Source organism: Elgaria multicarinata, chromosome 23 (assembly GCF_023053635.1).
Source record: "Elgaria multicarinata webbii isolate HBS135686 ecotype San Diego chromosome 23, rElgMul1.1.pri, whole genome shotgun sequence".
Lineage (NCBI taxonomy): Eukaryota > Metazoa > Chordata > Lepidosauria > Squamata > Anguidae > Elgaria > Elgaria multicarinata.
The window spans coordinates 45,857-72,258 of NC_086193.1; positions in this window are offsets into that span (position 1 = coordinate 45,857).

The following is a 26,402-nucleotide window of genomic DNA, read 5'->3' on the forward strand; positions in this document are numbered from 1 at the left end:
GATTTCAAAGTGCTCAACGTTCAAAGAGCAAACGCTAAAGTCTAAAAGATTTCAAAGTGCTAAACGTTCAAAGAGCAAACGCTAAAGACTGAAAGATTTCAAAGTGCTAAACGCTGAAAATAACCTGAAGTCAAGGGGCTAAACGTTCAAAGAGCAAACACTAAAGTCTAAAAGATTTCAAAGTGCTAAACGTTCAAAGAGCAAACGCTAAAGTCTAAAAGATTTCAAAGTGCTAAACGTTCAGAGAGCAAACGCTAAAGTCTAAAAGATTTCAAAGTGCTCAACGTTCAAAGAGCAAACGCTAAAGTCTAAAAGATTTCAAAGTGCTAAACGTTCAAAGAGCAAACGCTAAAGACTGAAAGATTTCAAAGTGCTCAACGTTCAGAGAGCAAACGCTAAAGTCTAAAAGATTTCAAAGTGCTAAACGTTCAAAGAGCAAACGCTAAAGTCTAAAAGATTTCAAAGTGCTAAACGTTCAAAGAGCAAACGCTAAAGACTGAAAGATTTCAAAGTGCTAAACGCTGAAAATAACCTGAAGTCAAGGGGCTAAACGTTCAAAGAGCAAACACTAAAGTCTAAAAGATTTCAAAGTGCTAAACGTTCAAAGAGCAAACGCTAAAGTCTAAAAGATTTCAAAGTGCTAAACGTTCAGAGAGCAAACGCTAAAGTCTAAAAGATTTCAAAGTGCTCAACGTTCAAAGAGCAAACGCTAAAGTCTAAAAGATTTCAAAGTGCTAAACGTTCAAAGAGCAAACGCTAAAGACTGAAAGATTTCAAAGTGCTCAACGTTCAGAGAGCAAACGCTAAAGTCTAAAAGATTTCAAAGTGCTAAACGTTCAAAGAGCAAACGCTAAAGTCTAAAAGATTTCAAAGTGCTAAACGTTCAAAGAGCAAACGCTAAAGTCTAAAAGATTTCAAAGTGCTAAACGCTGAAAATAACCTGAAGTCATGGGGCTAAACCTTCAAAGAGCAAACGCTAAAGACTGAAAGATTTCAAAGTGCTAAACGTTCAGAGAGCAAACGCTAAAGACTGAAAGATTTCAAAGTGCTAAACGCTGAAAATAACCTGAAGTCATGGGGCTAAACGTTCAAAGAGCAAACGCTAAAGACTGAAAGATTTCAAAGTGCTAAACGTTCAAAGAGCAAACGCTAAAGTCTAAAAGATTTCAAAGTGCTCAACGCTGAAAATAACCTGAAGTCAAGGGGCTAAACGTTCAAAGAGCAAACGCTAAAGACTGAAAGATTTCAAAGTGCTAAACGCTGAAAATAACCTGAAGTCAAGGGGCTAAACGTTCAAAGAGCAAACACTAAAGTCTAAAAGATTTCAAAGTGCTAAACGCTGAAAATAACCTGAAGTCATGGGGCTAAACCTTCAAAGAGCAAACGCTAAAGACTTAAAGATTTCAAAGTGCTAAACGTTCAAAGAGCAAACGCTAAAGACTGAAAGATTTCAAAGTGCTCAACGTTCAGAGAGCAAACGCTAAAGTCTAAAAGATTTCAAAGTGCTAAACGTTCAAAGAGCAAACGCTAAAGTCTAAAAGATTTCAAAGTGCTAAACGTTCAAAGAGCAAACGCTAAAGACTGAAAGATTTCAAAGTGCTCAACGTTCAGAGAGCAAACGCTAAAGTCTAAAAGATTTCAAAGTGCTCAACGTTCAAAGAGCAAACGCTAAAGTCTAAAAGATTTCAAAGTGCTAAACGTTCAAAGAGCAAACGCTAAAGTCTAAAAGATTTCAAAGTGCTAAACGCTGAAAATAACCTGAAGTCATGGGGCTAAACCTTCAAAGAGCAAACGCTAAAGACTGAAAGATTTCAAAGTGCTCAACGTTCAGAGAGCAAACGCTAAAGACTGAAAGATTTCAAAGTGCTAAACGTTCAAAGAGCAAACGCTAAAGACTGAAAGATTTCAAAGTGCTAAACGTTCAAAGAGCAAACGCTAAAGACTGAAAGATTTCAAAGTGCTAAACGTTCAGAGAGCAAACGCTAAAGACTGAAAGATTTCAAAGTGCTAAACGCTGAAAATAACCTGAAGTCATGGGGCTAAACGTTCAAAGAGCAAACGCTAAAGACTGAAAGATTTCAAAGTGCTAAACGTTCAAAGAGCAAACGCTAAAGTCTAAAAGATTTCAAAGTGCTCAACGTTCAGAGAGCAAACGCTAAAGACTGAAAGATTTCAAAGTGCTCAACGTTCAGAGAGCAAACGCTAAAGTCTAAAAGATTTCAAAGTGCTCAACGTTCAAAGAGCAAACGCTAAAGTCTAAAAGATTTCAAAGTGCTAAACGTTCAAAGAGCAAACGCTAAAGTCTAAAAGATTTCAAAGTGCTAAACGCTGAAAATAACCTGAAGTCATGGGGCTAAACCTTCAAAGAGCAAACGCTAAAGACTGAAAGATTTCAAAGTGCTCAACGTTCAGAGAGCAAACGCTAAAGACTGAAAGATTTCAAAGTGCTAAACGTTCAAAGAGCAAACGCTAAAGACTGAAAGATTTCAAAGTGCTAAACGTTCAAAGAGCAAACGCTAAAGACTGAAAGATTTCAAAGTGCTAAACGTTCAGAGAGCAAACGCTAAAGACTGAAAGATTTCAAAGTGCTAAACGCTGAAAATAACCTGAAGTCATGGGGCTAAACGTTCAAAGAGCAAACGCTAAAGACTGAAAGATTTCAAAGTGCTAAACGTTCAAAGAGCAAACGCTAAAGTCTAAAAGATTTCAAAGTGCTCAACGTTCAGAGAGCAAACGCTAAAGACTGAAAGATTTCAAAGTGCTAAACGCTGAAAATAATCTGAAGTCAAGGGGCTAAACGTTCAAAGAGCAAACGCTAAAGACTGAAAGATTTCAAAGTGCTAAACGTTCAGAGAGCAAACGCTAAAGACTGAAAGATTTCAAAGTGCTAAACGTTCAAAGAGCAAACGCTAAAGTCTAAAAGATTTCAAAGTGCTCAACGTTCAGAGAGCAAACGCTAAAGACTGAAAGATTTCAAAGTGCTAAACGTTCAAAGAGCAAACGCTAAAGACTGAAAGATTTCAAAGTGCTCAACGTTCAGAGAGCAAACGCTAAAGACTGAAAGATTTCAAAGTGCTAAACGTTCAGAGAGCAAACGCTAAAGACTGAAAGATTTCAAAGTGCTAAACGTTCAAAGAGCAAACGCTAAAGTCTAAAAGATTTCAAAGTGCTCAACGTTCAGAGAGCAAACGCTAAAGACTGAAAGATTTCAAAGTGCTCAACGTTCAAAGAGCAAACGCTAAAGACTGAAAGATTTCAAAGTGCTCAACGTTCAGAGAGCAAACGCTAAAGACTGAAAGATTTCAAAGTGCTAAACGTTCAAAGAGCAAACGCTAAAGTCTAAAAGATTTCAAAGTGCTCAACGTTCAGAGAGCAAACGCTAAAGACTGAAAGATTTCAAAGTGCTAAACGTTCAAAGAGCAAACGCTAAAGACTGAAAGATTTCAAAGTGCTCAACGTTCAGAGAGCAAACGCTAAAGACTGAAAGATTTCAAAGTGCTAAACGCTGAAAATAACCTGAAGTCAAGGGGCTAAACGTTCAAAGAGCAAACGCTAAAGACTGAAAGATTTCAAAGTGCTAAACGCTGAAAATAACCTGAAGTCAAGGGGCTAAACGTTCAAAGAGCAAACGCTAAAGACTGAAAGATTTCAAAGTGCTCAACGTTCAGAGAGCAAACGCTAAAGACTGAAAGATTTCAAAGTGCTAAACGTTCAGAGAGCAAACGCTAAAGACTGAAAGATTTCAAAGTGCTAAACGTTCAAAGAGCAAACGCTAAAGTCTAAAAGATTTCAAAGTGCTCAACGTTCAGAGAGCAAACGCTAAAGACTGAAAGATTTCAAAGTGCTAAACGTTCAAAGAGCAAACGCTAAAGACTGAAAGATTTCAAAGTGCTCAACGTTCAGAGAGCAAACGCTAAAGACTGAAAGATTTCAAAGTGCTAAACGCTGAAAATAACCTGAAGTCAAGGGGCTAAACGTTCAAAGAGCAAACGCTAAAGACTGAAAGATTTCAAAGTGCTAAACGCTGAAAATAACCTGAAGTCAAGGGGCTAAACGTTCAAAGAGCAAACGCTAAAGACTGAAAGATTTCAAAGTGCTAAACGTTCAAAGAGCAAACGCTAAAGTCTAAAAGATTTCAAAGTGCTAAACGTTCAAAGAGCAAACGCTAAAGTCTAAAAGATTTCAAAGTGCTCAACGTTCAGAGAGCAAACGCTAAAGACTGAAAGATTTCAAAGTGCTAAACGTTCAAAGAGCAAACGCTAAAGACTAAATGATTTCAAAGTGCTAAACGCTGAAAATAACCTGAAGTCATGGGGCTAAACGTTCAAAGAGCAAACGCTAAAGTCTAAAAGATTTCAAAGTGCTAAACGTTCAAAGAGCAAACGCTAAAGTCTAAAAGATTTCAAAGTGCTCAACGTTCAGAGAGCAAACGCTAAAGACTGAAAGATTTCAAAGTGCTAAACGTTCAAAGAGCAAACGCTAAAGACTGAAAGATTTCAAAGTGCTAAACGCTGAAAATAACCTGAAGTCATGGGGCTAAACGTTCAAAGAGCAAACGCTAAAGACTGAAAGATTTCAAAGTGCTAAACGTTCAAAGAGCAAACGCTAAAGTCTAAAAGATTTCAAAGTGCTAAACGTTCAGAGAGCAAACGCTATAAACTTTGAGAAGTCAGAGAGCTAACGTTAAAAATTTCTACTTTTTCAACTATTTTATCGTTTTCTACAAAGAACAAAGCACAGAAAAAGAGAGGAAAACCAAAGAAAAGGGAATATTACAAAACATCACATACTTAATAGTAGTATACACTACATCTAATAAAAACACATATACAAATTAATATATGTGGCCGTTTTCCATTTGAGGCAATCTTCATGTCGGACGTATCGGCTGTCATTTACTTCCCTTTACCCAGCCCACCGGTTATAAACACCACAAAGAGATACGTCATTCTTTTGCAACTCTTATATATACTCTATCAGGTTTCCAGTCCAGTACAAATGAGGTTGTTGATTTTTTCTTACTAACGCCGTAAGTTTCGCCATCTCCGCCAACTCCAAAACCTTGAGCAGGCATTCCTCCATTGATATTTGTGTATTTTTCCAGTATTGCGCGTATAGTAGTCTGGCAGCTGTTATATACAGAAACAAAAGTCCTCCTTTTTCAAAAAATTGATCATCCATAAATCCCAGCAGAAATGCTTCTGGTTTCATTTGTGTATTTATCTTTTTTTTAAATTGCATTTATAAGTGCATCAGAGTCCAGAAGGATTTTGCCTTTTTACATGACCACTTCTGGTAAAAGGTTCATTCTTCTTCTTCACATTTCCGACAGTCTCCCAGACAGCCCCTGTACATTTTTGCTATTTTTGAGCGAGACATATACCATCTATACATCATCTTATAAAAATTCTCCTTAAGTCTAGTACTTAACATATATTTTAAACCTTTTAGCCACATATTTTTCCAAAGTTTTGATCCCACTTTATCATACATTCCCTTGTTTGTTCATTCGCTGTCTGAAGCTTCAACAATAGCTTATATACCATGGAGGTAACACATTCATCATTAGTACTTAGTGCTTCCTCAAACATTGATTTTGTATCCTCAAATCCACGTTTTTATGTCTTTCTCAAACTGCTCCATAATCTGTGGGTAAGAAAACCACTGACCTATCTGGCCCTCCTTTAACAGCTGTTCTCTTGCTTTTATTTTTAATTCCCCTTTAGACATCTCCAATATGTTGCTATACTTTAGCCATTTGTGCCCACTAGATAGTTCTCTTCTATGAACGGCCTCCTGAGCTGATACCCACATTGGTGTGTTCTGACAAATTCTCAACGTTTATTCCGTACTCTTAAAATTGAACGCCTGACAAAGTGATTATTGAAATCAACGTTGACCTTATCTTTCTCATACCACAGGTACCCATGCCACCCAAACCTTTATTCATGGCCTTCAAACTCCAATAGCCGTCTATTCTCCAACAGAACCCACTCTTTCATCCAAACCAAGCAACAAGCAAAGAAATACAATTTCAGATCCGGTAATCTCAGATCTCCTCTTTCTTTGGCATCCTGCAGTATTTTAAGTTTAACCCTAGGCTTTTCCCCTTGCTGTATGAATCTAGATATCTCTCTCTGCCATTGCTTGAACGGTACATCCCTATTACAATAGGCACTGTCTGAAATAAAAATAACCTTCTTGGCAGTACATTCACTTTTATTTTTTTTTTATTTTTTAATTTTTTAATTTTAAAACACACAAAATAAACATCTTACAGAAAAGAAACAACACAACATACTACATACATTTTGAATAAATGTTGAATACATATAAAAGATAAATATTAACCATAACCTATCCTATCATTACATATATAATCATACTAAACATACTCACCAATGATCTTCTTACTGCCAAGTCTAAAGGCCATTATTCCGTTCTTATTCTCCTTGATTTAACTGCAGCCTTTGACACGGTTGATCACGATCTTCTCTTAGATTCCCTCCATGACCTTGGACTCTGTGGCTCTGTCTATAACTGGTTCGCCTCCTATCTAGAGGGTCGCTCTTTCAGCGTGTCGGCTAACGGCACCTCGTCCTCCTCTTTTCCCCTTTCAGTAGGGGTTCCGCAAGGCTCGGTGCTTGGCCCGTTGTTGTTTTCTTTATACATGCTGCCCTTGGGTAAGGTTATTCAATCTCATGGCCTCCAATATCACCTGTATGCCGATGATACACAATTATATATCTCATCTCCGGAACTTTCTCCTGATGTTCACGATCGTATCTCGGCATGTCTTTCAGATATCTCAGCCTGGCTGCTTCACCGTCGTTTGCAACTTAATATGGGAAAAACTGAACTGCTTGTTTTTCCTCCTAAACCTTCTCCTCACCTCTCATTCTCTCTTACTGTCAACGATGTCACGCTTACTCCGGTCAAGGAAGCTCGTAGTCTTGGCTTTATATTTGATTCCTCGCTCTCCTTTATTCCTCATATCGAGGCAGTAGCGAAATCCTGTCGTTTCTTCCTGTATAATATTGCCAGGATTCGACCATTTTTGTCTGTCTCTTCTGCCAAGACTCTCGTTCACGCACTGGTTATCTCTCGGTTGGACTACCGCAACCTTCTTCTCTCTGGCCTTCCTTCGCCTCACATCAGTCCGCTGGTCTCTGTCCACCACTCTGCCGCTAAGATCATCTTCTTGGCCCGCCGCTCTGACCATGTCACTCCACTTCTGAAATCTCTTCATTGGCTTCCAATTCACTCCAGAATCCAATATAAACTTCTCCTGTTGACCTTCAAAGCTTTTCATGGTCTAGCTCCTGCCTATCTCTCCTCTCTCATCTCACACTATTGCCCCGCTCGTGCTCTCCGCTCCTCTGATGCCATGCTTCTCGCCTGCCCAAGAACCTCTACTTGCCTTACTCGGCTTCGTCCTTTTTCTTCTGCTGCCCCTTACGCCTGGAATGCTCTTCCAAAACACTTGAGAACTACAAACTCAATCACAGCTTTTAAAACTCAGCTAAAAACTTTTCTGTTCCCTATAGCTTTTAAATATTGAGTTTGTTCTGACTCTATACTGTTTAGCTTCACCAGTGCCTGTTTACACTTCCCTGTGCCTGTTTGCATTCTCTTTCCCTCCTTATTGTTTACTACAACTTTATTAGATTGTAAGCCTATGCGGCAGGGTCTTGCTATTTACTGTGTAATCTGTACAGCACCATGTATATTGATGGTGCTATATAAAATAATAATAATAATAATAATAATAATAATAATAATAATAATAATAATAATAATATAAGTGCACCCTCCACCTCGGGATCTATTCCTGCTTCCAAAATCTCATACTTTCTTCCGCTGGCAGTTTCCCACTTCCCTTAGTAAACACAAATATTAGGAACTGTTTCCAGATTCCTTCAAACTCATTTATTTTAGTTATGCCTTTCCTCCACTTAATATTACAAGTCAATTTATCATTAATAGCTATATCCCAAACTTCTCTATACCACTCTTCAATAGAATATTCCCCCTGAATCTTCCAGTTCCTAGCTATCATCAATCGTGCTGCAGTCAGCAAACTCGATATCAATTCTTTAATTTCTTTTCCACATTTTAAATCTTCAAATAGTGACAGTAATGCAATCTTTGGTGTTTGTTCTATTTTCATTCCCACTATTTCTTCAATTTCCAAAAACACCATCTTCCATAATCTTTGTACATATTTGCATTCCCATCACATATGTAAATACGTTCCTTTTTCCCCACAACCTCTCCAACAATTTGCTGAATGCTGCTCATTTATCTTATTCAATCTAATCGGGGTTAGGTGCCACCTCCACAAAATTTTGAAGTAATTCTCTTTTATTCTCACTGACATACTTCTCAACACTCTGTGTTTCCACAGTCCCTCCCAGCTCTGTCGCCCTATTTGTATCTTCAAATCTGTCTCCCATACCATTTTCCCTGAGCTATCCCTTAACTCCTTTTCTAACAGTATTTTATATATTTCGCTCATTAACCCTTTTAAGACTATACTTCCTCCTTTTCCTTTTTCCTTATTTACTATTAACTCTTCAAACCGTCATTTCTCTACAAACTCTATTATCTTTAATCCACTTTTTATTCCATTGTTCTAATTGCCCATACTCTAACCAAGATAATTTTTTCTCCTTTAACAAATCTTCCATATCTTCTCTTGTATTTATATCTCTTAACCAATCCTTTAATTTCAATTTATTTTTCTCTTTTAATATTTTGCTTAATCTACCCTTCAGTTCCTCTGGGAAATTTTTAAACATTATTACCGGTGATAAGGGAGAGTTGCTCGGGAGCAACTTCCCTTTAAATTTACTCCAAATTTTCCATTGAGACCTCAGGAGTGGATTATCTCTACTTTCAACCCACTTTCTCCCTCCTTCCTTAAAAAAGACATTTTCCAAACTCATCTCTACATTACTTGTAGTTTTATCCTCCATCCAATCTAAATCTCCTACTCCTATAATTGCTTCTACAATATGTCTTAATCTATTTGCTACATAGTATAATTTTATATTTGGGAGACCCAATCCTCCTTTTTTTTGGCTTAAATACCATTTATTCTTATTTACCCTTGCTTTCTTTTCTCCGTTACAATATTTATTAATAATATTTTGCCAACTTTTTATCTCAATTTCTGAAATTTTTATAGGTAACATCCTAAACACAAAATTAATTTTAGCTAAGATCTTCATTTTTATTAATGCTATTCTTCCAAACCAAGATAGATTTAATCTTTTATATTTTTCCAATTTTTCTAATACCACTTTCTTTAACCTCATTAAGTTCTCCTTTTCTAAATTATCTAGGTTTTTCGTAATTTTAATTCCCAAATATTTAATCTCCTCCTTAACTCTCATTTCTATTCCCTTATACTCCCATTCCTTTTCTTCCTTCTTAGTATAATTAAACAAAATCATCTCTGATTTGGACCAATTTATTCTTAACCCTGTAGCTTCTTCAAATTCTCTCAATTGAGATTTAATTCTATCCATTTTTCTTATTGGGTTCTTAATACTCAATAGGGTATCATCCGCAAACATATTCAATTTTATTCCCCTTACCTCTCCAATTCCTTCTATCTCTCCATCATCTCTTAATGCATTCGCCAATACTTCCATAACCATTACAAACAGGACCTGCGAGAGTGGACATCCTTCTCTTGTACCTCTGGCTAGTCGTATCTTTTCAGTGAGTCCATCGTTTACCACCACTACAGCTGTATTTTGGGAATATAACTGTTCTATTATAGTTTTAAATTTATTTCCAAATCCCATTTTATCTACAATATTCTTTAATGCCTGCCAGCTCACACAATCAAAAGCCTTAAAAATATCCAATGCCAAAATTCCTGCCTTGATATTTGATTTTTTTATTGCATGTATTGCGTTTAAAACTCTTCCCACTAAACTATGCATCTGCCTTCCTGCCACAAATCCACATTGATCTTCTCCTATATATTCTGATATAAATTTATTTAACCGTTTAGCCAAAATAGATGAAAAAAATTTAGCATCCTGATTTATTAATGAAATAGGTCTATATGAATCAGGGATAGTCAAATCTTTATCTGGTTTGGGAATTAATATTATCAATGAATGTTCCCATGATTCTGGTATCTTCTCTCCTATTAATATAGCGTTTTAAAGTTTCACTAATTTCGGAACTAAAAACTCCTTAAAAACTTTATAATATTCTGATCCTAGACCATCTGCTCCCAGTGATTTACCCACTTTCAAATTATCAATTACATCTTCAACTTCTCTTTGAGTTATTACCTTCTCCATTTGCTCTTTATGTATTATTTTTATTCCCTTCTTTATATACCTTCCAATATATTCCTCCAACTTTTCTTTTTGAGTTTCTTTACCCTCATATAATTCCTGATAAAATTTCTGAAAATTTTTTATTTTATCCTTCATTGTATAACAATAATTCCCTTGATTATCCTTCAATGCTTCTATCCCGTTTCTCCCTTTTTCCTTTTGTGTGAGTCTGGCAAGCAATCTAGAATTCCTATTGCTATTTTCAAAATACTCCCTTTTCATATATATTAAAATTTTTTGGACCTCCTCTAAATTTACATTTTCGAATTGTTTCTTCTTAGCTTGTATTTCTACTAATTTATATTTATTTTTGGCCGTGCCAATGTTCTTCCTCCAAACTTCTAATTTCTGTCTCAAACTTCTCCTGCTCTGCATGTTGTCTTTTTAAACTGCACATTTCCCCAAACAAATTCCTCTTACTACAGCCTTCATGGTGTCCCAAACGACTGACCCAGCTGTTCCTCCCTTTTCATTAATTTCCCATGACTCTGACAATTCCTTCTGAATTTTTTCTACCACTTTATTATATTTCAATATTTTTGTGTTCAATTTCCATCTATATGCCTCTTTATAATTCTTCTCAATTGCAAATTCTAAACTTAACAATGCGTGATCAGTTACCTTTATTACCCCCATTTCCATTTTACAAATCTTAGTTGCAAAATCTTTTGAGACAATCTATCCTGGAGTATGTATGATGAACTGGGGAATAATATGAAAACCCAGGCTTAACCCCATTAAGTAAACGCCAAGAATCCACATAATCATTCTCTTTTACTAATTTATTCAATATAGTGATATCATTTCTCTTTTCAACATTAGTGGGGTTTGACCTGTCCCATCTATTATCCATAACCATATTAAAATCCCCAGCTAAGATAACATACCCCTCCTTAAATTCTTCTATTTCTTTAAATAATTTTATAAAAAACTCTCTATGTCTCTCATTTGGGGCATAAACATTAATCAATGTTATACCTTTCCTTCAATTTTACCTTTTATCATAAGATATCTACCACTATCATCCTTTTTTGTAGCTTCTAATATAAAACCACTTTTTTTAAAATCAAAGTGGCCACTCCATTTTTTTTGAAGTCCCCAATGACTTTTCATAATAAACTAGCCACTTTAATTTAATCATATTTGCGTTCTCGAACCCTTGATGTGTTTCTTGCATCATTATTATGTCAGATCCTTCTTTATTAAACATTTGTTCTATTCTCCTCCTTTTCACGACTGCCCTCAAACCTTTAACATTGAGTGTTGATACTTTTATTTTTTTATCCATATTCACCCTTTTGGAGTCTCTTCCGATCCCTTGTGCTCTGAAACTCAAATTCACATACATAAAAACACAAACACCATAACATAACCCTCAATCCCCTTACTCTAACCCCTACCATCCCCCCTTCCCCCTCCCCTCCCCCCACCTCTTCCCCCCCAAATCCCCGTAAGTCTAATATTCCAGCCATCTACTTTAGGGGGGAGGGGGGGAGGCAGTGCTGCGCCTGGCCGGCAAGGTCTCTATGCTTAACCTTTCTATCTACAATTATCTCATAGTACAGTTAACAATTCTATTACGCCCCAGCCTCATCTCCCCCCCCCACCTGTTCCAATCACGCTTGCTTCCTCATACAGACCCAAGCTCTTCAATAACTCCTTACCCTGATCCAGAGAGGTTACTCTGTGCTCCCCCTTTCCATATGTAAATCTTAGAAAAACAGGATAACCCCATGAATATGTGATTTTTTTCTTCACTAATATTTCAGTTATTGGCTCAACACTGCGCCTCCAATTCAATGTATGTTGACAAAGATCATTATAAATTTGCACTGATTTGCCTTTATACTGTAACTGGGCCATAGATCTCAGTTTCTTCATGATTTGCTCTTTTTTATAATAATTACCAAATTTCACCAAGATATCTCTAGTAGCCCCTTTGTAGTTTTGCCCCCCCCCCTCTATGGACTCGATCAATTTCAGATTCTTCAATTTGCAGATCAGGCATCAACTCTTTAAACCAATTCAAAATTATTTCTCTCAAGTTTTCTCCTTGTGTTTGAATTAAATGTTTTATGTGAAGTGATGAACGACGATTTTGATCTTCTAAGGCTATCAGCCGTAATTCGTGGGCTTGGAACTGCACATTAGTCGATTTTTCAAAAGCCTCTTGTTTCTTCTGGGTCAGGTCTGCTCCCGCCTCCAAATCCTTTATAGCTTTATCGTTCTGCGAAATTTTATCAGCTAACACATGCATCTGTTGTTTAAAGTTTTCCGTTTGCTGATCCATTTTTTTTTAAATGATTGTGTTGTTTTCTGCAATAACAGTTTTGATTTCAGCTAAGGTGGCTGGCTGACTGCCAGCTGCTTTTCCACCTTCAGCCATTTTTCCTCAGTTGCTGAGTCTGTGCTTCCCTGTTCTTCTTCGGAAACTAACTCTTCCAGATGGGGGAGGTTATGGTTACTGGGTCGTTTTTTTGACCACTTAACTTTTCCAATTTCTTTTTTAATCCTTCTTTTTATATTCGACAGAGGTCATAAATCTCCTCCTTAACTCCCGGCTTCCCTTCTTAGCAGTTTATTATATCTTCTGTGTGTTTTCCACTACTTAATCACTCTTTCTTCTCTGGGGGAGAGGCATTACACCACATGTCAAAACAGCATTCACTGGGGGAGACCGAAACAAGCCATAAACACAGTCCCGAAAGTCCCGGCAACACCAAACTTCGTCTCCCCACCGAACGCTGCAATCGCTCCCCTCCCCCCCTTAATCACAATTTAGCACACCATCCATCGATCAAACTGCGCCTGAGTTGCTTTTCTCTTTATAGAGCCAGTTTTTACAGCTCTTCTCCGCTTTCAATAAAAAGTGAGATGTGCCATAAATCAAGTCCTCGTCTCTAACAAAAACAAACCATTAACTGCTGTAACTAGCAGTCGGTTTCGATTTCCACAGAGACGCTCCACAGAAACGTTCCAACAATCTCACTTAAAATCCTTTCAACTTTACTCCATTATCAGCAACTTAAACACTTAATATTTATAGTCCTTTTCCATCATGTTGCTTTGAGATTTATGCCCTTTTAAAAAGAGATAATTGATTTTCCCGGCAAGGCCGGTTGGAGAATTAAAAAATCCTTACCAGCTTCATGGCTGCCAAGCTCCACCCCCAGTACATTCACTTTTATCATGGCAATTCTTCCCAAAAGCGACAGTCGAACCTTATCCCATTTTGCCAGGCCATTTTTAACATCATTCCAAACTTTAACATAATTATTGTGGAATAACATAGTTCATATTTGTCAAAACAACTCCCAAATATTTTACCTTCTACATTTTGAAACCTGTCTTCTCTGTCAATTTTCTTTGTTCTTGTGCTTCCATGTCAAAGTCCTAATGCTTAAAACTTCTAGAAATCAAACACTGTGACACCACAGTGCACGTGCGTAAAGAGGGGTCAGTGTTCACGCCAGACCCATCTCAACAATCACTCCCTTTTTACTTTGCCCTCTCTTTTTTTTTTAAGGTGGATACATTGTAACTATTCCAGCAGTGGGAGGAACACGGCATTTATGACTTGACAGATTTGTTCATCCGAAAACACTTGAAACCTCAATTACCAAATTAAAAAATACAAAATTTAATTGCTAATGTACCAATTGCAAAACCAAACGTAAGTACATCCTAATATGCAATTTTAAAACTTTATACAACACAATAGAATTGACACAGAAGGTTTTACTTCAGCCGTATATAGATTATTAATGTACATAAATTTTGTACAATGGAGAGAATTCTTCAGATATGGCAAAAAGGCGCAGAAACCACAATTGACTAAGGGAAAGGGGCGAAATTGCACCTAGGAGCCCCCAATGAAATGCAGCTCTGTAGAGAGTAAGGAAAATGCAATTAAGGTGCTTCATAGGTGGTATCTTGCTCCAAGGAAACTGTTCTGATTTTCTAAAATTTCTGCAGGAAGTGTAACCAATAGGCCCTTTTTTCCACACGTGATGTTTGTGTGTGACAATCGAATTTGGCATAAGGTGTTCAAGAAGGCTGCTTTAATCACAGATCACATGATCCCTCTCTCCCCGATGGGGGGCTTACAACTGTGACAATGGAATCTTAAACACACAACGGGCACACAAAGATGTACAGAAAGGAGGCAACTGCAGAACCGCTCAGTGGGCTTATCGCATATCACGGTGAATCAACCACCACAGTCACATCGTCTTTTATGGAAAGGTTTATTGGGTTAACAGTGTCTAAACTGATAAAGAGATCTGACAACCAACACAAACGTATGTAAGGAGGATCAAGGTGCACAGATGTTCTTACTCTTTTCACACATTGCTAAGTTAGTGAAAGTATCCTTAAACTTGAAAAGCTAAAAAAAAAATTTATTTCAAAACTAAAACCAGAGAAAGCAACAAAAAGAATAAGCAAACTCTTGAAATTGACCAAATGCAGCCTTCCCTAATCTTCAGTGCAATTCTTATGAAATTGGAAATAAGTGAACAAAGCTACTTGCTTGGACACACGCACACACCCCAACAAAGGAAGGCTTCAGCAAGATTCCCAGCAATTCAGATAAACACTGTCCATAACAACAAATCCTAAGCTAAAGAGCAAAACCTTTCTGGAGTTCTGTGATAAGGAGACCTGTTGGAATGCGGAGAACCAGTGCAATAGGGTCATCTCTAGAAATAAACCCTATAGGAAGGTCAGGGGAGGGGTGTACCGGGGGGTGGGCGTTGTTGTTCTGTACATCACAATGTCAGACGCGCCATGCTGGATCAGACCAAGGGTCCAGCTGATCCAGTTAATCATGGGGTAATTTGTAGTCACCCATTATTGTAACACTCCCTCATTTGGAGGCCTCTCTGATTTTGTTTTCCATCTCAAGGTCACTCTGAGCCTTCTGGTCTGGGAGATGACAGCATCTTCCAACCACTAGCTTGGATTGGAGACTGATATTCTCACCCACCACACTTCTGGGGAAGAATCTGCCAGTTTTAAGTGTCGTAATCTGCTTGACGCTACGCCCTCTTTGATGCCGAGGAGAGCAAAATGCCAACCCAATATGAGACTGCTGTAAAATAGCAAAATCCATTTTAAGCATTATTAGGGGAGGAATCAAAAATAAGAATGCCAGTGTCATACTGTGCTTATACAAATCTATGGTGCAATCACACTTAGAATACTGTGTACAGTTGTCGTCACCACACCTAAAGAGTAAATATTGTATAGCTGAAAAAAATACAGAAACGACAACTAAAATGATCAAATTGCTGAAGCATCTCTCCTATGAGGGAAGGATGCAACAGCTGGGATTCTTCAACTTAGGAAAAAAGAAGAAAGGTGAGGGGAGACAAGCTACCTACCCGGCTTTCTTCAGCACAGGCATTGGGAGAGCTTTCCAAAAATTCATAGTGTCCAATTACATTCAGTAGATATTGGAAACAGTTGCCACAACACAGGCTCTGAACACCAGACCTCCCGTCTGCCACCACTTCTTATGGGGCGACACAGGCTCTGAATACCAGACCCGGCCGAGGCTACTCCCTGCTCAAGCCAAGCACCACCACTTGGTACGTCTGAGGCAAGGGATAAAGCCCACCTTCCTCCACACTATGTGGAGAAAGGGGTTTAAAATGGAGAATGGATTTTAATATATATAATATAATGCGCTGTGAGTTATATCTGCTTAGGTGAATGATTGTCAGAGTGGGTGTTAAATGGGTAAACTTAAGATGATAAACGTCAAACAGACACGTGGGATTTTTGTGGTAGTTTTAAAACAATCAAAATTTATTTTTAAAAGTTCATAAGCTTTGTTTCAAATAACAACATTTAAAAACCTTTTTGAAACCTTCCATACAATCCTGTCACTCTCACATTCGCGCTTTCCTTTTTCTCACACAATCACTCTTGAACTTCCTTTATTATCAATATTGATTAATATACTTCCACTACGTGCACACCACACTCTAAAGACACCAGTCACTACACTGACCCTCAAATTTCCCAGAATTTAAGTACCATAAACACAGAGAGCACTACAGACTCTAAGAGTACCTAATAAGTCTCCCTGAAAAGGTTTCCTGAAAAGAACAAGAACAAGAACTCTCCATCCCCTCAGTCCTTCCCTTATATATCGCTCCTCCCCCCTCCCAAGACATTCTAACTCCGCCCACTCAGGCCAACATTCTACAAACCACAGACTTACAAACTGCAGACATACATTTGGAATTGACTTGTGGGGTGTAACGCCACAACAGTGCTCTTTCGAATACCTTCACCCAAGCCACTCAAGCTTTACAAGATTCAAATCAGCACTTTGAATTGACCCCATCCATCCACCAGCAGCCAGCTTCAGTGTGATCGCATTGGCCGGGGCTACTTACTGACCTAGCTGCCCTGTTGAGACCAGATAAACTTCTCTCTCCTGTGGAAATGCAGCCCTGGGTTTAGTCACCCAAAGGGTCTCCCTGTGCCAGGTGAAGGATGGGTTCGTGTGACCCTGTGGACTCTCTTGGACCTCTGATGCTATCCTTCTGGGAAGGCTGTCTTGAAGTTGCGTATTGCAACGGTTCCACTCCTGCCTAGAATGCCTCTTAGACAAAGTCACAGCATGGGTCACAGCACGGAGACTGCCCTTGCCGCAGTCTTTGACGATCTTCTTTTAGCAATGGACAAAGGTCATCTGTCCATCCTGCTGTTATTGGACCTTTCAGCGGCTTTCGACACAGTGGATCATGAATTGTTGATTAGACGGTTGAACATCCAGGTGGGACTGGAGGGCCTGCCTCTTGCCTGGTTCCAGTCCTACTTGGATGGAAGGGCTCAGGTGGTTACCGTGGGCACCTGTACATCTACCCCCACAGCCCTCCCCTGTGGAGTTCCACAGGGTTCCATCCTCTCACCTTTCATGTATAATGTATATGTGAGGCCGCTGGCGCCCATGGGCTGAGGTACCATATGGATGCTGATGATACACCCAGCTTTACATCTCGGTGGGGTCTGACCTCGGCGAGGCAGCTGCTACTCTGTCTTGGTGCCTGGCTGACATCTGTAACTGGATGTCTAGGAGTAAACTAAAGCTTAACCCAGAGAAGACTGAGTTGATGGTGATTGGCCGAGGTCAGCGGCTGGCAGATTTGAGGCAGGAGCTCGTAGATCTGCCTATTTCAGGAATCCGACCAAGGATTGTGACTGAGGCGTGGGACCTGCGTGTTATTCTTGACCAATTCCGAACTATGTCTTCCCAGATGGGGGCCGTGGTTTGGACTTGATTTTATCATCTACATGTGCTCCGCCAAGTTTGCCCCTTTCTGTCAGGGGCTGATCTTACCACCGCAGTCCAGGCCCTGGTTCTTTCCAGACTGGACTATTGCAACCCGTTGTATACAGCAAATCCAACACCTACAAAATGCAGCAGCCAAGTTGGTCAAGGGGCTCCCAAAGTGGTCTTCTATCACTTTGGTGCTTCAAGAGCTCCATTGGCTGCCGGTGGCTGCTAGGGTGCGCTACAAGGTCTTGTTGACCATGTATAAAGCCCTTCATTGCTTGGGTCCTGGATGCCTGAGCCTCGTCTTTCTCCTGTGTCTCACCATTGGCAGACACGCTCTCAGGAGCAGGGTGTCCTGACGGTCCCCCGCTACAAATTGGAATGTGCGGGGGCCAGGGCTTTTTCAGTGGCTGGCCCCCAGTTATGGAATAATGTGCCACTGGAGATTAGACAGGCTCCCACTCTCAATTGCTTCAAATGCCTTTGTAAGGCGTTTTTATTTTCACAAGAGCTTGGGGAGGGGGTGGTTTAAATTGATGTTGAGGGCTTTTAATGGTTTGAGGGTGAGGGTTTTAATGGAATTGTTGTATATGTTATTGTAAAGTGCCTCGATGCCAGAAATGGTGAGGCGGCACTATAAAAATGCTTTGAAATAAATACGAAGTGGGCGTAGGGGAGAATGGATCTCTCCTAGGGCACTATTTGACCCCCGCTTTTCAACAGCTACATGAAACCTCCGGGAGACATACTCCAGGGGAGCAGGCTGAGGCAGCAAGCAGGACACCTCGCTTCGCCTCTCCTTCTCAGCTCAAAGAGCTGAGGCCGTGGAAGCTCTGAGCCAGCGCCTGGGCAGGAGAGTGGGCTGGATGAGGGCCCAGAAACCAAGAGTCAAGCCAGACGAGACACAAGTGCTATTTGTGGGTGGTTCATTGATCCAGTTAAGTGACAGTCACCCTGTTCTAGAAGTGGGGTGACAGGCTTCCTTAAGGGTGAAGTCTGCCATGTGGAGATGACGGCGGATCCGTTCTTGTCTGCAGAGGCACAGGCTCCCTTGGGGGCTGAGAGCACCACCTGATCAAGGAATCCTTTTTACTTGGTAGTTATTTTAATTATTATTAGACACTTAGTGATTTTCTCTCCTGCAGCTTTTAGTTTAGTATGTTTAGTTCAAATGCTTGAATCTTGGCTGGTTTTATTCTGCCTTACTTTTATTCTGTTTTAATGTCTATTTAAAATGTTTTGTACAGCACCTGAAGAACTTTGGGATGGGGGATTAAAAGTGCCATAAAAAGAAAGGAAAAAAACTAAAAATGAAATGCAAAGGGAAATCAAAGAAACTGTGACCCCCGTTGAAACCCACATGATGAAAAGCTACTCTGAGCCACTGAGGGAGCCTCTGCCTCTATAGACGACTGTGGAACCGTGACCATCCCCACCACAGACGTCACCCTGTAGGAAGTCTGTAGCTCCCCCCTTTCCAGAACAGGGTGAATGTCACTAAGCCCGAATGATGACCCACCTGCAAACAGTACGTCTGTTCTGTCTGGATTGAATCTGAGTTCCTTGGCCCTCATCCAGTCCATTCTCCTGCCCGTGTGCCGGTTCAGAACTTCCACTGCCTCAACCCTATGAGCTGAGAAGGAGAGGCACTGGTGAGGCCTCAGCCCATGGCCCCGGTTAACGTCTCCTAGCGGTTTGATGTAGATGTTAGGAAGAATTGGGTTCAAATACAGCCCTAAGGCACCCTGTAGAAAGACCGCCATAGGTCAGAGACATCATCCCCTAACAACAACACCTTCAGTATTCTAGGCAAGAGCAGAAGCCTCGCAACACACGACTTCCCACCCCCACCCAAGACAGCCTTCCCAGATGGAGAGCATAAGAGGACCAAGGGAGTCCACGGGGTTGCAGGTCCCCTATCCTTGAGACGGGGACACCAGCAGGGTTGCACGCCCCCCCATCCCTCTCTTGGCACAGATCAACCCAAGAATGACCCCCCTTCTCTAAAACAGGAACAGATGTCTCATGCCTATAACCCCCATGGAGCTGGCTCCCATAAAGCTGGAAAGATTAAGGCATTTCTAATTCTCAATCGTTTTCTACAATTACACATGTCCGTACAGGCAATAATCCCATATGACGAGCTGTCTGCTTCCTGCAGTTTCCGCCGGAAAGAGAGACCGTCGTCTTACTGGTGGTGAAACGGTGCCATCCATGAGAAAGGCGAGTTGTTGCAGCTTCTCGTAGATCTGGGGTGGAGGACATCAGGCTTGCAGGATCTGCTTTTCTTCCTAGAAGAACACTGAGAACCACCAACCAGGACAAGTTGTTCAAACTCCTAATGCTTAAAACTTCTCAAAGTCAAAGTCCTAACTCTGAGGCCCCTGCACCTTGCTCAGACCAAGCATTAAAGATTATAAAGCCGTTCCAAATTCTCAGGCTTTTTCTACAATCACATGCACACACTAATCCATTCAGAAATTCAGTAAAAGGTTGAACTAACCTATCGACCAATAGTAGACTCACACGGAGGGGTGGCGTTGAGACAACATTCCTCTTCACAATCCGGAACGTTAACGCCAGGACAGTCCTCAGCGACGCAAAGTGTCCTGGGCCAGCCATGATCCTTCTGGACTTTGCCTTCCAACAAAATGAGGGAAGGTATTGAACGGCACTTCAAGACACACAAGGATAGTATTTTGTCATTTCCATTCTGAAACGAATGCATGCCAGACACTATCTGACTTCTGAAACCATCCACTCCACTGGACTCTCTAAGATGGAACCTTCTGCCCACCACGGCATGCCCTCAAAGTTAGCGGAGCTTGTGGAAGAATAGAAGCAATCCCAGTCACCGGTGGCGAAGGGCAAGAGAGCACAGGAGGTGAAAGAACAGAGGCCAAAGAGTGTGGAAGTGCAGGAGAAGCTAGAGCAACTTTAAGGGCATGTCATTGACATGGCAGGCTACTGAAAGGGGGACATGTGCGAATTCCTGGGGGGTGGTCAATAGATGCTTGAATTCATGGGAGCTGGATTATCAACACTTGTTTCTTTTTCTGCATGGCCCTTGGTAACCTGAAATCGCTCCACACACACACACTGCCGGATGTTCTAGAACACCTCCCCCAAAAGTCATGACTTAGCTTTTGCAGGCGCTCTGAGAAGCCCTTGGCTTCCTGCAATCCTGGCCGAAAAGGGAGACAATGTCATCCATGAGAAAGACAAGGTGTTGCAGCATCTCGTAGATCTGGGGTGGAGGATATCAGGCTTGCAGGATCTGCTTTCCTTTCTAGAACAAACCTGCGAAACACCACCCAGGACGAGTTGCAAAACAGAAGTGCAGGAAATTAACACTAACCCTAAAAACTTCTAGAAGTCAAAGTGCTAGATGTTTAAACTCCTAAAGCTTAAAATGTCTTGAAGTCGAAGTCCAAATGCTTAACTTCCAGAAGTCCAAGAGCTAAAGCTAAAAACTTCCAGAAGACATAGTGCTAAATGTTCAAAGTCTTAACACTACAACTTCTAGAAGTCAAAGTCCTAACCCTGTGGCCCCTGCACCTTGCACAGACCAAGCATCAGATATTATGAAGGCATTTCAATTTCTTGAGCTTTTAATACAATCACATGCATACACTAATCCATTCACAAATTCAGTAAAAAGTTTAACAAACCTATTGGCCAAATTTAGACTCACCCAGATGGGTGGTGTTGACACAGCATTCCTCAAAACGATCTGGAAAATTGTCGCCAAGACAATCCTCAGCGACGCAAAGTGCCCTGGGCCAAGCATGATCCTTCTGGACTTCGCCTTCCAACAAAACAAGGTGAAAGTATTGAACGGCACTGCAAGATACACAAGGATACTATTTTGTCATTTCCATTCTGAAACAAATGCATGCCAGACAGTATCTGACTTCTGAAACCATCCAGTCCACTGGCCTCTCTACGACGGAACCCTCTGTCCCCCACAGCATGCCCTCAAAGTTAGCGGAGCTTGTGGAAGCGTGGCACCAATCTCAGTCACCGATAGCAAAGAGGAAGAACCCCCATGGGTGCAAGAACAGAACGCAAGGAGTGTGGAAGTGCAGGAGAAGCGAAAGCAACTTTACGGGCATGTCATTGACACGGCAGGCTATGGAAAGGGGGACATGAGTGAGTTCATTCATTACCTTTCATGCATGTCCTTCAGTAGACCAAAAGGCCTACACACACACACACACACACACACACAGCCGGATGTTCTAGAGCACCTCCCTAAAATGTCATCACTTAGCTTTTATAGTTCTTCTGAGGAGCTGCCCACGTCCTGCAGCCTCGGCCAGGAAAAGAGGCCTTAGATTTATCGCTGGTTGAAAAGCGCCGCCCAGAAGAAAGAGGAGTTGTTGAAACATCTCGTAGATCTCGGGTCGGTGGACTTCATGACAGCAGAAACAGCTTCTTTTCCTGGAAGAAACCTGGGACCCCTCACTCAGAGGCAGGAGCAAAGTACACGTACACTAAGGAAAGGGGAGCAGGGCTTCCCCGAGCACATCCTCTGCCCAGGAACCAGTTGAGATCGACATCACAACTGAGCCCATACATCCACCAACAGCCAGCTTCATTGGCCAATGGCTGGCAGAGTGTGATGGCATCGGCCAGGGCTACTTACTGACATTTCTACCCTGTTGAGGGCAGCTTCTCTATCATGTGGAAACGCAGCCGTGGGTTTACTCACCCGATGGGTCGCCCTGTGCCAGAAGAAGGATGGGTTTGTGTGACCCTGTGGACTCTCTTGGCCCTCTTGGCAGTTTTCAAGCTACCCTTCTGGGAAGGCTGTCTGAAGTTGGGATGTGAAGCGGCATTTTGCAACGCTTCCACACCTGCCTAGAATGCCCCTTAGACCAAGAGGGGGTAGGGGAGAAGGGATCTGCCTTACAGCGGTATTTGGCCCCCCTTGCTATTCAACATCTACATGCAACCACCAGGACAGGTTCTCCAGAGGCACGGGATGCGGCATCACCCATGACACCTAGCTTCACCTCTCCTCCTCAGCTCATAGCGATGAGCCAGTAGAAGAGTGGGCTGGATGAGGGCCAATAACCCAGGAATCAAGCCAGACGAGATGCAAGTGTTGTTTGTGGGTGGTTCATGGGTCCGGTTAAGTGACACTTGCCCTGTTCTGGAAGGGGGGATGACAGGCTTCCTAAAGGATGAGGTCTGCCGTTTGGGGATGAGGATGGATCCATCCTCATCTGCAGAGGCACAGGCTCCCTCGGGGGCTGAGAGCACCACCTGTTCAAGGAATCCTTTTTACTTCTTAGAAGTAGTAAGTTTAACTCTTATTAAACACTTTGCGATTTTCTCTCCTGCTGCTTTTACTTTAGTATATTTAGTACAATTGTTTTAATCTTGGCCAGCTTTATTCTGCCTTACTTTTATTCTGTTTTAATGTCTATTTAAAATGTTTGGTACACCATCTGGGGGGATCAGAAGTGCCGGAAAACAAAAGAAAAAGAAAAAACAGAACTAAAACAAATACAACTAAAATACAAAGGGAAATAAAAAAAACTGTGACCCCCGTTGAAACCCACATGATGAAAAGCCACTCTGAGCCACTGAGGGAGCCTGTGCCTCTACGGACGACGGTGGAACCGTGACCATCCCCACCAGAGACGTCACCCTTTAGGAAGTGTGTAAACCCACCCCCACCAGAACAGGGTGAACGTCACTAAGCCGGAATGATGACCCACCAGTAAACACTACCTCTATTCTGTCTGATTTGAATCTGAGTTTATTGGCCCTCATCCAGTCCATTCTCCTCCCCCTGTGCTGGTTCAGAGCTCCGACTGCCTCACCTCTATGAGCTGAGAAGGAGAGGCATTTGTGAGGGCTCAGCCTGCGCCCCCAGTTAACGTCTCCTGGCGGTTTGATGTAGATGTTGAGAAGAATGGGAGTCAAATACAATGCTGCAGCACCCTGTAGCAAGACTTCCCTAGGACAGAGCCATCATCCCCTAACACCTCAGTATTCTAGGCGAGAGCAGAAGCCTCGCAACACACGACTTCCCACCCCCACTCAAGACAGCCTTCCCAGATGGAGAGCATAAGAGGACCAAGGGAGTCCACGGGGTTGTAGGTCCCCTATCCTTCTGCCGGCAAAGAGACGGGACAGCAGCAGGGTTGCACGCCACCCCCCAACCTTCTCTTCGCACCGGTCGACCCAAGAGTGACCCCCTCCTCTAAAACAGAAACAGATGTCTCATGCTTATGACCCCCGTGGAGCTGGATCAGATAACGCTTCAAAGATTATTAGGGCATTTCTAATTCTCAGTTGTTCACTGCAATTACAGGGGTCCATACAGGCAATAATCCATTCACACATACAGTTTAAGGTGAACCAATCTTCTGGCCAAAAGTAGACTCATACAGAGAGACGACACTGAAATGACGTTTGCCGTCATGATCTAGAACACGAACACCAGGACCGTCCCCAGCAACATGTAGGGGCGTGGCCAGTCGTTCTCCTTCTAGAACTTCCCCCTGGGGGCGGAAAAGGCAGGAACTTATTTAACGATCCATCACAGCGAGACACGCAAGAATAACTTTTTGTCTGTTACATATCCAAACAAAACACCTGACAAACAGTACTTGCCTGACTAAAGACATCCCCCCCTTCCCCCGTGCCTGCCTGAACCAGCTTCTCAGAGATAAAATCCTCCCCACCCCATGACATGCCTTTAAAGTTAGCGGAGGTAGCGGCAGCAATCCCAGTCACCGGTGGCGAAGGGGAAGAGAACAGAAGGGGTGCAAGAACAGAACCCAAGGAGTGTGGAAGTGCAGGAGAAGCTAGAGCAACTTTACGGGCATGTCATTGACACGGCAGGCTACCAAAAGAGAGGCTGTGTGAATTCACAGGCGTGCCATGTGCAAATTCATGAATGTGTGTAACCTACCCTCCTTAACTGTTTTGCCTAGCCCTCTGCTGCCTAAAAATCCCTGCACCCAAGCTTATCTTGACCTTGTATGGCACCACAAACCAGAAAAAGTAACTTAGCTTTGTACTCGATCTGACGACCTGTCCGCCTCCTGCTGTGTCAGCTGGAAAGACAGACCGTAGCCTTACTGCTGGTTAAACACTGCCGTCCATGAGAAAGCTGAGTTGTTGCAGCTTCTCATAGATCTGGGTTGGAGAACATCAGGCCTGCAGGATCCGCTTTCCTTCCGAGAAGAATCCTGAAAACCACCACCCAGGACAAGTTGCAAAACAGAAGTGCAGGAAATTCACACTAACCCTAAAAAGTTCTAGACACCAAAGCCCTAACACTTAAAACTTCTAGAAGTCAAGGTGCTAAAGATTCAAAGTCCTGAAGCTTAAAACTTCTGGAAGAGAATGGGATAAATGTTCAACATCATAATGCTTAAAACTTCTCGAAGTCAAAGTCCTAACCCTGTGGCCCCTGCACCTTGCACAGACCAAGCATCAAATATTATGAAGCCATTTCAATTTTTTGGGCTTTTAATACAATCACATGCACACACTAATCCATGCACAAGTTCAGTAAAAAGTTTAACAAACCTATTGGCCAAATTTAGACTCACCTGGATGGGTGGTGTTGACACAGCATTCCTCTTTATGATCCAGAACATTGACGCCAAGACAATCCTCAGCGATGCAAAGTGCCCTGGGCCAGCCATGATCCTTCTGGATTTCGCCTTCCAACAAAATGAGGGAAGGTATTGAACGGCACTGCAAGACACACAAGGATACTATTTTGTCATTTCCATTCCAAAATGAATGCATGCCAGACAGTATCTGACTTCTGAAACCATCCAGTCCACTAGCCTCTCTACGACAGAACCCTCTGTCCCCCACGGCATGCCCTCAAAGTTAGCAGAGCTTGTGGAAGAGTGGAAGCAATCCCAGTCACCTGTGGCGAAGGGCAAGAGAGCACAGGAGGTGAAAGAACAGAGGCCAAAGAGTGTGGAAGTGCAGGAGCAACTTTAAGGGCATGTCATTGACATGGCAGGCTACCAAAAGGAGGACATGTGCGAATTCTTGGGGGGGTTGACACTTGAATTCAAGAGAGCTGGATTATCAACCCTCGTTGCTTTTTCTGCATGGCTCTTGGTAACCTGAAATCGCTCCACACACACACTGCCGGATGTTCTAGAGCACCTCCCCCAAAAGTCATGACTTAGCTTTTGCAGGCGCTCTGAGAAGTCCTCGGCTTCCTACAATCCTGGCCGAAAAGGAAGACAATGTCGTATATGAGAAAGACAATGGGTTGCAGCTTCTCGTAGATCTCGGGTGGAGGATATCAGGCTTGCAGGATCTCCTTTCCTTTCTAGAACAAACCTGTGGAACACCACCCAGGATGAGTTGCAAAACAGAAGTGCAGGAAATTCACACTGACCCTAAAAACTTCTAGTAGTCAAAGCCCTACGTTTAAAACTTCTAGAAGTCAAAGTGCTAAATGTTTGACGACCTAATGCTTAAAACTTCTAGAAGTCAAAGGGCTAAACATTCAATGCCCTAATGCTTAAAACATCTAGAAGTCAAAGGGCTCAATATTCAAAGCCCTAACACTTAAAACTTCTTGAAGTCAAAGTGCTAAATGTTGAAAGCCCCAACACTTAGAAGTGAAAGTGCTAAATGTTAAAAGCCCCAACACTTAAAACTTCTGGAAGTCAAAGCCATAACACTTAAACCTCTGGAAGAGAATGGGATAAATGTTCAAACTCCTAATGCTTAAAACTTCTCGAAGTCAA